Genomic DNA, 11,328 nt, shown 5'->3' with positions numbered 1-11,328 from the left:
GACCAAGCTGGTATAGCGTTTTATTTTCTGGCTCTCCTTGTTCGTTCCCGTGCACATCATTGATCTTCTCAAAGAATATAAATGACGGTAACGGCTAAGCACGCTGAGACGATTGAGTGGCAGGGAACAACGGAACAGAGGCGATGCTGTCGACTAAGTGGACCATAAAACAATGTTGTTGTTTTGTTTATTTGCCTAACCTGGTGGCAGAACAGCAGGCGGCGCGCCACCGCCGGGCGCCCGAGTTCGGGGGCCTGCCACCAGGGAACCGGCGTGGCACCGCGCACGCGGGCGGGGGGGGGAGGAGTGCGCTGGCAAAGCGAGCGCCCGCGGCCGAAGCAGGGAGCGTCGAGCGCCCCGGCAAAGTAGGCTGCTTGCTGCCGCCGCTGCGAGTGGTACGCACGCACGCCTTCTCTCGCTGCCTGACCGGCGCCTTTCGACCGGCTTGCGAGTCTGACGGCGAGCCGCCGCGCGGCACACGGCGTCGCGCGCTTTTTCGGCCGTAGCACAACGACCGCTTCTTCTCACTTCACCCGAGAAAGAAAGAAAGAAGGAGGTGCTGCGCCGCGCGTTACACCTGGACCCGCGCCACGCGTGCAGTCCGTCTCGCCCGGCGCGTCAGGCACTGCGCACACCCCCGCCGGACCTTTCTGTCGTTCGACACGCGCTCGGCGACGGCGCCTCCAGCCAGCGTGGCCTACGGTAGAGGTGCGTGGTGACCGCCTTGCACCGGAGCCCCCGGCTGACAAAGCTGCGGCGACGCGGAACGACGGACGCAACTTCTCGAGATCCCCCTTCGCGTGTTTCTCCGTGCGCAAAAGGCTCGCCGAAGGGCGTGTGATCACCTCGAACCTTTCGTTGTATTCCCTCGGGGGCGGACCACGGATCGCGGCAGAGTGCGTGAATAGGTGAGCGCGAGTGGTACACTATCCGTGTGACGGTGACTATCTGCGTCTCGCGATATTTGTGAACATTTGACTGAACGTCGGGGTGCGTGCGCTGCTTATCGCCATCGTGCGATAACTCCGGAGACTCTTTACACAGTTTCGCCTAACCAGCGTGGGAATTGCAAGAAGCGCGCAACGCCCACTGCAGGGTAAGCGACCGGGATGTTGTCGGATAAGTGACGTGCCGCTTACGATGCTCTGGATCGCTTGTCAGCGAACATTTCTCAGATAACAGGCACGTAGTGCGAATACGAAAGCAAAATGACGATTGCACTTGCTTTACAAGCACTAGAATAGCATAATGCCATAATTGAAGCCATAATTATCCAGCATTATAAGTGATAAGTCATATTTAGCTAAGATTAGGCCACTATAGTAGAAGACAGAAAAAAAATGGCGGACTTATTTTAATTATTGTATTAATTATCTGTGCTCGCAATCGTGGGCAAACTTCGAATAGCCGGTGTCTGTCATATACGCATTCTTTATAGAAACTAGAATAATTTGTCGCTAGCACCGAAAACCATAAATTTAGTCTCACAGATAAGCAACAGTCATATGTAAAGTATAACGTTCGATGGTACTGTACGTTGAAAAGGCGGCAAGGCACCTTTATGCTTTGCGTCAAGAAGAGATAGCTGTATAAGTGAAGAGCACAAAGATGAACAGAAATGCACTCTAAGTGGGATGAAGGATTTTCCTTTTCGTAGGGGAGAATAACTCACTGAAAGCACAACAGCTTTCGTTTCGCTGTATTGCACTCAGCTTGAGACGTATAGTTCTTCCTTGAGGTGTGAAAATATTGCTACTCAGCGACAGTTCAGTTTGTGAGCTGAACCGTTCGCTGGCTGGCAGTGTTTCAAGTCACAAATATAATAGAGCGAAAATAGGAATGATTAAGAAGAATGGCAAAGTAAAGAGAAAGAAGAATTGGAGAGGTGTTGGGAGAGACGGGGTAAGTGAGGGCAGCCTCTTCTTTAAAAGCATGCGAAGGTTTGTTTGCCGTTTTTGAAGATGGCCTTCTCTTTGCACATACCAATCGTTCAATGCCAGAAAGACTGTCAAGTTGGAAGAATCCCATTTATCTTATGACTTTACGGCTTGAAAGCGTTTTATTTTTTTCAAAGGAATGGCATTGGTAACACGACGGGGTAGAAAAGTAACTTGCATAGTTGGGACACCCACTTTGACAAATGCAAATCAAATTGTGGGCCTATTGCCACTGCTCGAAAGGTAATGCTTCACAATTGTCACTTGTATGTCATTTATTAAAGCATCATCATTGGTGCTTTGACAAGTAGAGAAACGGCAAGGAATGGACACAACAAACTCGTCGTGTCTTTTTTCCCTGTCTTGTATCGAAGAAAAAAGAAAGAACAACAGTTAGCTTGCAGCATTCATTCAATCCTTCTTCATGATACAAATGCGTTTTCACCACAAACTGCAAAATGCACTTTGCGTAATCAAGGGAAGACCTCGGTGCAATCATCATATAGCGACATCAGCCCCACGTTTCTGACTCCTACTTTGTCATTGTGAGAAACAGTACAAGCCCTGCACTTCCGTTGAAGTGCCCGGCTTTGCGCAACATTTTGTACTATTCTTTCAATACGAGTAAGAGACAGAAACTACTGTAAACCGCCGCTAACAGCTGGAGCTGTAAGCGTTTGTGGAAAAAGAAGAAAGAGCATTTACGTGATTTCATTAGCAACGAGCTTTGGAGATATTCGTCTGACCAGTGCCAAACCAGCTCTCAAAAAGGGAGATATTCCGAGCACGTATGTCCGAGTCACTCTCCCCCCTCTCGCTGCAACAACGACTGGAAAGAAATTTTAGCTTACTATTTGCCTAAACTGTATACGACAATCTTTGCTAACGCACCTTGCGTTTAGTGGCCGCCTGGGAGAGATCAAGTGGTTCTGCGGCGACACAGGATCACGGCAGGTTTCCTCGCTCTCATTATCGTCGCGACAATTGCGCGGCACCGACTGCATCGTGTCCTTTCGCGAGCCGAAGCCAACTGCGCTCGTTGCGAGCTCGACCTCAGCGTGGCTGGCGTAGGTGGTGGAAGCTCGGCGGGGGCACCGAAGCATGTGACGTTTCCGAACGTAACGGATCGGGCATTAGGTCGTCGTCTTTAGTGCTATTGCCTACCTTCACTGGTTGTCTTCATTTCCACTGAGGCTTCGTACGTGATACCGCGCAGGATATTTTAAGTAGCTTGCAGTCATGAATCGGGTGGCATAATACTTTGCCGACTGATCATACCGCGCAGTCACCTAAACATGCGCTTGGCGAAACTTGACAATAATGGTTCCAAACGTGTTAAGCAGATTTCTCAGCGAAGCACTATGGGTATTTCGACACCGGGAAATGAGACCTTATGCTTGCGTCGTATATGACGCTGCCGGTAACCAAGGAACGTCAAAACTTGTTAGCACCAATTCACTTAATCATTAGTAATCGATTATCTAGTATAGGTACCAGTGTCGTTTAAGAGATGCCAGACGGGCAAATAAAACAATAAACATAAAAGAAACGTCATAGCTGCAGCGGATATGCTGAAGCAATGTAAAGTTATGCCTGAAATTGTGTATTTGTGACTATGGTTCAATAGTCCTTCAAAGCCTCGGCCCACGGCCGTTTCTACCATGCTGTGACCTCATCACTGCTGACAGCCCAATGTAGACGCGTCACCTTGCCTTCTGTAAAATACGTATTTTGTTGCCAGCGGACTCGAAATAAAGCTGTTCGGACAGAGAGGCCGTTCTGGAACCGACTTCTGTTGGTTCTAGTTGCGATAAATGATTTATTTTGCCGGAACTAATATTTGACCCGTGCTTGTGCTCCGAGTATACATCGACTAGAAAGAAGAGGTACAAAACAAACGCTTTGAAATAAGTTATTCAGTAGACATCGGTAAGCCTAACGATGACAAATATTTTAACTGATTCAAGACATAGACACGTTGTGTAGTGTAATTTGTATATAACGGGAGCACAAAGAAACTAAAAACAGCCCTGCGACTGGCACATGAGACGATAAACTTAACTTTATTTGTACATGACGTAATAAAGGAGAATCGAGTGCCGAACGGTTTACGCATGCTTTGCAAATCATGCGATTGTTCACTACGCAAGTAAGCCACATGTGGTTTGCCCCATCAGAGCAGATGTCTGAGTGGAAGTTGCACAAAACTGCCGACCTTCAAAGTTCGCCTGGGCATGACTGCTTGCACTGCAGCTGTAAGTCATCGAAACTGATCCCGGAGTAATTATCAGACTGTGGTACCCCGTGTGCACAAATGACATGCGAAGCTGCTTAAATTCAAACAACTATATAAAGCTTTAATCACTTCGCAGGTGTAGCTTTTATGTAGCGAATAAATGAACGAAAGCAACAAAATGTGCAGTCCTCGTAACCTAATTGCGACATTATTGTCTTGTCTCAAGCGTGAAGCAGGTACGTTGCCACGCAGACGTGATTGGCAGAACGACGCCCCACTATCTACGCCGTTCAATAAACCCGAATGGTCCACAACCACACATATAGGGTCGTGGTTGTGGTCAATGTGTTTCGCGTTTGACTGAGGTACTGAAATGTCATCAGAGCAGCGCGTTCGAGTTTCGGAGTTTCGGGAGGCAACATCGGTAAAGGACTGGACGACATGCGGGAGACAAATCAAACAACGTTTACGTGCTAGAATCAACAATCGGGCCACATTGGTATCAGCAATTTTTTTATTGACGAGTCAAAGATCCTATTGACTCGCGAACCGTTTCTTAGGTCACGAGGATTGCTTATACCCTCATTCCACAAAATATACGGGTGTCGTGGTCGACTGAACCGCAAAGGCAAATATATCGCAACGGTATATTTGTGAATAGGAACTCTTTGCCATTGCCCGTCGCACATGCTATCATGTAATTCACGATCACGATTGGCTAGCGCGCGTTCTTTCTAATCCTTCTGACATACTGAAGCGTTTACGAATGATGGTCCTGGCTTATTGCTTTAATAATTAGTCATATGTTCAGTTATGGGGTTTTACGTGCCGAGACCACTTTCTCATTATGTAGCACGCCGTAGTGGAGGACTTCAGAAATTTCGACCACCTGGGGTTCTTTAACGTGCATTTAAATCTAAGTACACGGGTGTCTTCGCATTTGGCCCCCGTCGAAATGCGGCCGCCGAGGCCGGGATTCGACCCCGCGACCTCGCGCACAGCAGCCCAACACCATAGCCACTGAGGAACTATGGCGGATTAGGCATATATTACTGCGACGGAAGCAAAAATCTCCAAGCTGTGTCGCGTCCCGGCCACGAGGCTATGCGAGGCGGATTGCGACGGGGCAAAATGCAAAAACGCACGTCTACTAAGATTTAGGTGCGCCTTAAAGAGCTTCAGGTGGTCAGATTTCATCCGGAGCCCTTCACTATGGCGTCCCCCATATAATCCACTGTGCAACTTCCGGAAGTTAAACCCCACAGTTTATTTATTTATTTATTTGTTTGTTTATTTGTTTGTTTACTTATTTATTTATTTATTTTTTGCTATGTCCGTCGTTTATGCGACCCTGCCGTATATGCAAAGCCGCTTCTCCATCCTCAGCTTCACCCCTGCCATGTAGCCAAGAACTAAATTGTGCCCGCCGCCAGCGCTGCCGTTGAGCGTCCAACGCCTCAGCAGCACGCTATATAAACGCTGAGCTAACACGCAACGTTCACGCTCGCTTACTTGTGCGACGTTTTGCGCGTCTTGCAGACTCCGAAAGTAGTGGCGTCTGTGCATGCATTTCGCAGGTACCACCCTGCAGTACCGCAGCGGACGAAGTGGACATTGTTGCGCATCGCCCCACAACTTTGCTGTGGCCTCCGAAACGCGTGCACAGACGCCACCACTTTCGGGGTCTGCATGGCGCGCAAAACCGGGCGCGCGCGCTGCCAAAGCGCGAATGTTGCGCGATAGGTGAATGCTTGGCGCGTTAGGCTCCCCGCCGAACATTGCCCCCGGGGGCATGACTAGCGGTGCTGAGCAAAGTTTGCCGTATGGTGAAGGCGGCCCCACGACGACGCGATAATTGTAAGAGGGCACAACGACGACGGAAAATCAAATAAAACTCTGGGGTTTTTACGTGCCAAAAACCACGATCTAATTATGACACACGCCGTAGTGGAGGACTCCGGATTAATTTTAACTACCTGGTGTTTTCTAACGTGCCTCCAATGTACGCCACACGGGCGTTTTTGCATTTCGTCCCCGTGGAAATGCGACCGCCGCTGCCGGGATTTGATCTCGCGACCTCGTGCCTATAGCAGCGCAACACCACAGCCACCAAGCCACCACGGCGGGTAGACAACAACAACAACTACCACAACAAAAAAAAACATGGCCGTCCTTTAGTTCTTCAGCAACGGGGGAAAGCGTGATAAACAAACGTACAATTCGTGGTCACACAATAAGAATACCCTGTTAGTTGAACTCGTCTTGGCGGAATGAATACTAATGCTTGTATTGTTTCTATGGTGCTAGAGAGTGCATTTTTTCTTCTGGCCCTATGCATGTGCGCGCACCGCGGCACATCGCAAGATGAATTTAACCGCTTTCGAAATACAGGGATGTTTATCTTAATTCTATTTTCTTTCTCTCTTGTTTCTTTTTTTCTCCACAGTGTACACATACTATATTGAAACGCATGCAAGGACCACAAGACATAACTGTTCTGCTTCATCTGCGGCACGTGGAACATGCTTTTTTCAAAACTCCATTTTTGTGGCTGCATTCCGCAGCGCACCTTCCGGCCACAATGTCTCTTAAAGCCCCGCTCTTCCTAACGTTCGCAGGTTAACATGTCGCAGCGAATACTACCGAAAAAGAGAAAGGCACAGACACTGCGTCGATTTCTTCTTCAGTAAAGACCGTAACAGTGGCCGGAATTTTGCGGGAAGATTTCTCGCATTTCTGTTTCGTTGAGCCTCACCCTTTTTTTCTGTCTTCCTTTAACGCATCTCGTAAGACGGCGGTCGTGTGAAGCGCACGCGGACGTACGGCGCACCCTGTAAGAATGACAGGAACCCCGCGTGAGCCGTAGGACGCCGCAGAGAATTCCGCGCTTGTCCAGCGACCGTCAACCGGCGCGGCAGCGCGACGCGGGTCACGGGCCCTTTCGCTGTCGTCGACGCGCATCCATATTCAGCGCGCGTCGTGTCGCACAACAAAAGCTGCTGCTTCTGGCTAGCGACCGCTGCTTCGCGCGCGCACTCAATCTGGAATCGCCTCGCTCTCTATGTAATTCGTTTAAGGCGCCGACTGACGTTAGACAGACAGTGCTGCCAGGCGCGCTTTGAGAGGAGAGAAAAAAAAAAGAAGAAAGTGCCAGCGAGGGCGATAGCAAATGCCAAGGCGAGCGTGGAAGAGAGGAATAATGCCCGGAAAAGCCTCGCGTATGGTTGTGGCAAAGCAAATAATGCGTAAGGAGCCGGGGAGACAAGGATGCCTACGCAGGCGGCGTGGAAGTACGCCCACTTTCACATCTACACGCGTGAAGCCGAGTTGTACGATACAGAGGCATCGTTGTCTGGCGACGTCGCGTGCTCTGTTTTCGTTCAGTGATTTAATGCGAACTTCGATGCCCTGATAGCCCGAGGAAAGTAATAACGAGGAATGTATGATGCCAATGGCCTTCGTCCTCTATTTTTATTATCGCTCGTCGATGCTGTGCACAACCATCTATATCTAAGGTTTCCGTCCCGCTGAACCTACGTCGCCATTCTGAAGTTGTGCCCTTAAGTGCGACGTATTCATTCATCCATTCAAATAGGGTATAGAATGGGACAGTCACAATCACGCACTGGGGTGCCTCGTTTGATATGATGCTCTGTTGAGCAAAGGATCGTAGGCATACCCCGGCCGTGCCAACCACATCCACATGGGGCGAGGTATAGAAAGTGGGATGCTAAAACGGCAGGTGTAAATCAGGTGCATGTTAGATAACGCCAGCTGATGTAAGCTAACCTGAACCCCCTCTCTCTCTATTTCTCCCTTTCTCTTTCGCGACCCTTGGTATAGACCTAGTGCTCTTTTCGGACGATGAAACCTCTTTGGTTAGCACAAAAGAGGCACAGGAAATAAAGAAGAAATCGAAGTTCAACATGTCGATTAAAGACATTCCACTCTGCTCCGCCACTGGAGGCAGAGTGTCAACAGTATGCATCAGCGACCATGCGTAAACACCGACGCCTCCTGCTGGGCAGTCGGAAAGGTGCGGCCGCGATTCCTTCGAGCGAAAACTTTTCATTCAGCTATAGAGACGCCAGCAAACGCGGCAGGACGGGGGGCGACGTCCTGGCGCCTGCGTGTGTCCGCGTCGTCATAACACTGGCGCGTTGTAAAGAGCGCCGGCGATAACCAAACGCCGCAGCACATCTCGCCGCCCCAGTGGTGCCGCTGTGAAACCGCGCCGGGTGTTTGTGTTTCGCCCGGGAAATGAAAAGAGCAAGGGAACTACGCGCGCGGATAAACACACCAGCTTGCGCACAGCCAACGTGCGCGTGCGGATCTTTGCTGTCAGCAACTCGGTGTGTTCTTGGATGACTCGACCACTTCTCGAGTTCGGACGAAGCGCCGGCTGCCTGTAGTGTATACCGTAGTCGTCGGTGTGCGATCGTGATCGCGTGACTGCCGACGGGAACAGATCGGGTGTTAGTGCTTCTGCTGTCACATCCGCTCTTTCGGAGCATCGCTTTTCTTTCCGCTCTTTGTATACGCTTCTCTTTCTCCATTGCCCATTGTTCGCGAACTCCTTTTTTTTTTTATCAGATTTCCGGATTGTGTCGTTGGCTGCTCCGTATCTGTGTCTCTTCGGAATCACTCGTGTAAGGTGCAAAATCCGCCAACCCTATCCCCTAACCAGTTTAACTGCGGTCTTATCATTGCTATACACCGGAAATGCCCACTTTCGCGTTATCTGGAGCGATATTTCGAAGGGTACGCATTCGAGCGTGGCGTTTAATTTTGGCTGAAATGCTGCTCTGCCGCTAGGTGTCACCGCTGAAATATGGAAATGCGCGCAGTGAGTTGAGAGACTCGTCAGTGGTATATCTCAAGGTATGCCGCGCAGCCATGGAGCTTTACAAATATTTACCCGCAGCCTTGCTCTTTCCCTTTAAAGCTCTTTCCTTTTCTTGCGAACCCTCCGGGACTTTGTTGGCCGTGGCAGTTGCTGTGGCTTCTGGGTGTTCCTGCTGCTATCCAGCCGAACAGCTTGCACCCCGTACGGCACGCATATGAGGAATTTGCTTTTACAGCCATTTGTGCTACCCCTACAGATGTGCCGGTAACCTGCTGTGTTCTCAACGAAGGTACGCAATAAACAAACAAACAGTAACTAAACATCCTCGCTGCAACAAGTATACATACGCCTTGAAGCGCGTAATTATTTTATTACAGCGGTGTTTTTTTTTTTTTCATGCATTGCTTACCGGGTTTAATTGGCACGTCTGGTCGTTCGGTTTCTCGTCAAGGGTCGATCCTGGAGACAGTGTAATGAAAAGTGGGTAGATCCCGTGAGTTGTGTATTCAAAACTGGGCCAACTCCCGGAGACAATGTAATCCATGGTCACGTGAGCGCGTAATGGTCACGTGGACGCGTGCCTTGCAGTCTTGCCGGGCAAGAGCAAAACGCGACGCAGAAAATGAAGAGTTGCATGCGTGCTACCGCGAAGCCACATGACGGAAAACGTTTGCGATGATAGAAAAAACGCGAACAGTTGCTTGCGCGTACTCGATGATAAAATAATATTGCACGCATCATGTGCCTCCTTGCGTACCATCTAGTTTAAATGTTTCATGGAACCATCGCTTAACGTTGCATGTGCCGTAATTTTCTTTCGATAGACTGTATGTGCGATCGTTTTATCTTTGATACGAGTAGCGCTGTATGAAAAGCACTGACGGTGAAGCTGGAGCGCAGGCCAACTTCAGAAGGGGGAAAGTATTAGGAATGCCTCCTCCCGCACCAACCACGCATCCATCGAAGTAGAAAAAATGCAGCCAGTTAGAAGTGCGAAGCCGTGATATTAATAGGCAATAAGGCATTATTATTGCACTGGCAGTATTTATCAAGCTATTATAGTGGCTAAAGATATACGCATCAGCACGTGAACAGTCTGCGTATCACTGCCCGCCTCAAGAAATACTTTGTGTACTCGTACAGACCACCTGTCAGATACGGCTGTTTTTTGTGTTTAAAACCCATCCTGAGCTTGAGACAAAAAAGAGTTGGATGGCCGATGCCCTGGTAGGCGCCTGTGAAATCTATGCTGTCTTTTAAAGCTATAGCTACGCAAAAAAAAAAGATAAGTAAGCACATCAAGGGCATGGAAACAGTGCCTGCAGAATTGCTTATGAATACTAGTCTCTTTAAATACGTGTTTCAATGAACAGAAGGAACAGAGCGTGGAAGCTGGGAAAGTGTGCTGCGTAAACATGGGGGTAACGTCCGTGGCCCACGGGTCTCAGTAACGTTAAAACCTGAAAAACGTATCAGCGACGTCCTACACTAATTTTCGGTTTAGAGTGATACGCCATATGCCCACAGCTCACCAACTCTGTAAAGTTGGAACCTGGATAGAACAAATTGCATCTTGGCGAAAAATACATCCATTATCAGACAAGCCTCCTATAATCATCATCATCATTATCATCATCATCAGCCTGGCTACGCCCACTGCAGGGAAAAGGCCTCTCCCACACTTCTCCGACTACCCCGGCCATGTGCTAATTGTGGTCATGTTGTCCCTGCAAACTTTTTAATCTCATCCGCCCCCTTCTACGCTTCCCTTCTCTTGGAATCCAGTCCGTAACATTTAATGACCCTCGGTTATCTTCCCTCCTCATTACATGCATGTCCTGACCATTTCCATTTCTTTTTCTTGATTTCAACTAAGATGTCATTAACTCGCGTTCGTTCCCTCACCCAATCTGCTCTCTTCTTATCCCCTTAACGTTACACCCATCATTCTTCCTTCCATAGCTCGTTGCGTTGTCTTCAATTTAAGTAGAACGATTTTTGTAAGCCTCCAGGTTTCTGCCCCGTAGGTGAGTACTGGTAAGACACAGCTGTTATGCACTTTTCTCTTGAGGGATAATGGCAACCTGCTGTTCATGATCTGAGAATACCTGCCAAACGCACCCCAGCCCATTTTTATTCTTCTGATTATTTCAGTCTCATGATCCGGATCCGCGGTCACTACCTGCCCTAAGTAGATGTATTCCCTTACAACTTCCAGTGCCTCTCTACCTATCGTAAACTGCTGTTCTCTTCCGAGACTGTTAAACATTACTTTAGTTTTCTGAAGATTAATTTTTAGACCCACCCTT

At 48.9% G+C, this 11,328-nt stretch overlaps 1 long non-coding RNA gene across 1 annotated transcript in view; it reads left to right on the top strand.

Moving 5' to 3' along the window:
* Positions 1 to 319: 319 nt before the first annotated feature.
* Positions 320 to 11,328, top strand: part of LOC139048047 (uncharacterized) — a 318,075-nt gene continuing 307,066 nt past the window's right edge. Inside the window, exon 1 of the long non-coding RNA XR_011507454.1 lies at positions 320 to 1,096. This is a non-coding gene — a long non-coding RNA (uncharacterized lncRNA). The remainder of the gene's footprint in view (positions 1,097 to 11,328) is intronic.

The sequence above is a fragment of the Dermacentor albipictus genome, chromosome 1 (assembly GCF_038994185.2).
Source record: "Dermacentor albipictus isolate Rhodes 1998 colony chromosome 1, USDA_Dalb.pri_finalv2, whole genome shotgun sequence".
Classification (NCBI taxonomy): Eukaryota; Metazoa; Arthropoda; class Arachnida; order Ixodida; family Ixodidae; genus Dermacentor; species Dermacentor albipictus.
This window is presented reverse-complemented; position numbering and strand designations above follow the sequence as displayed.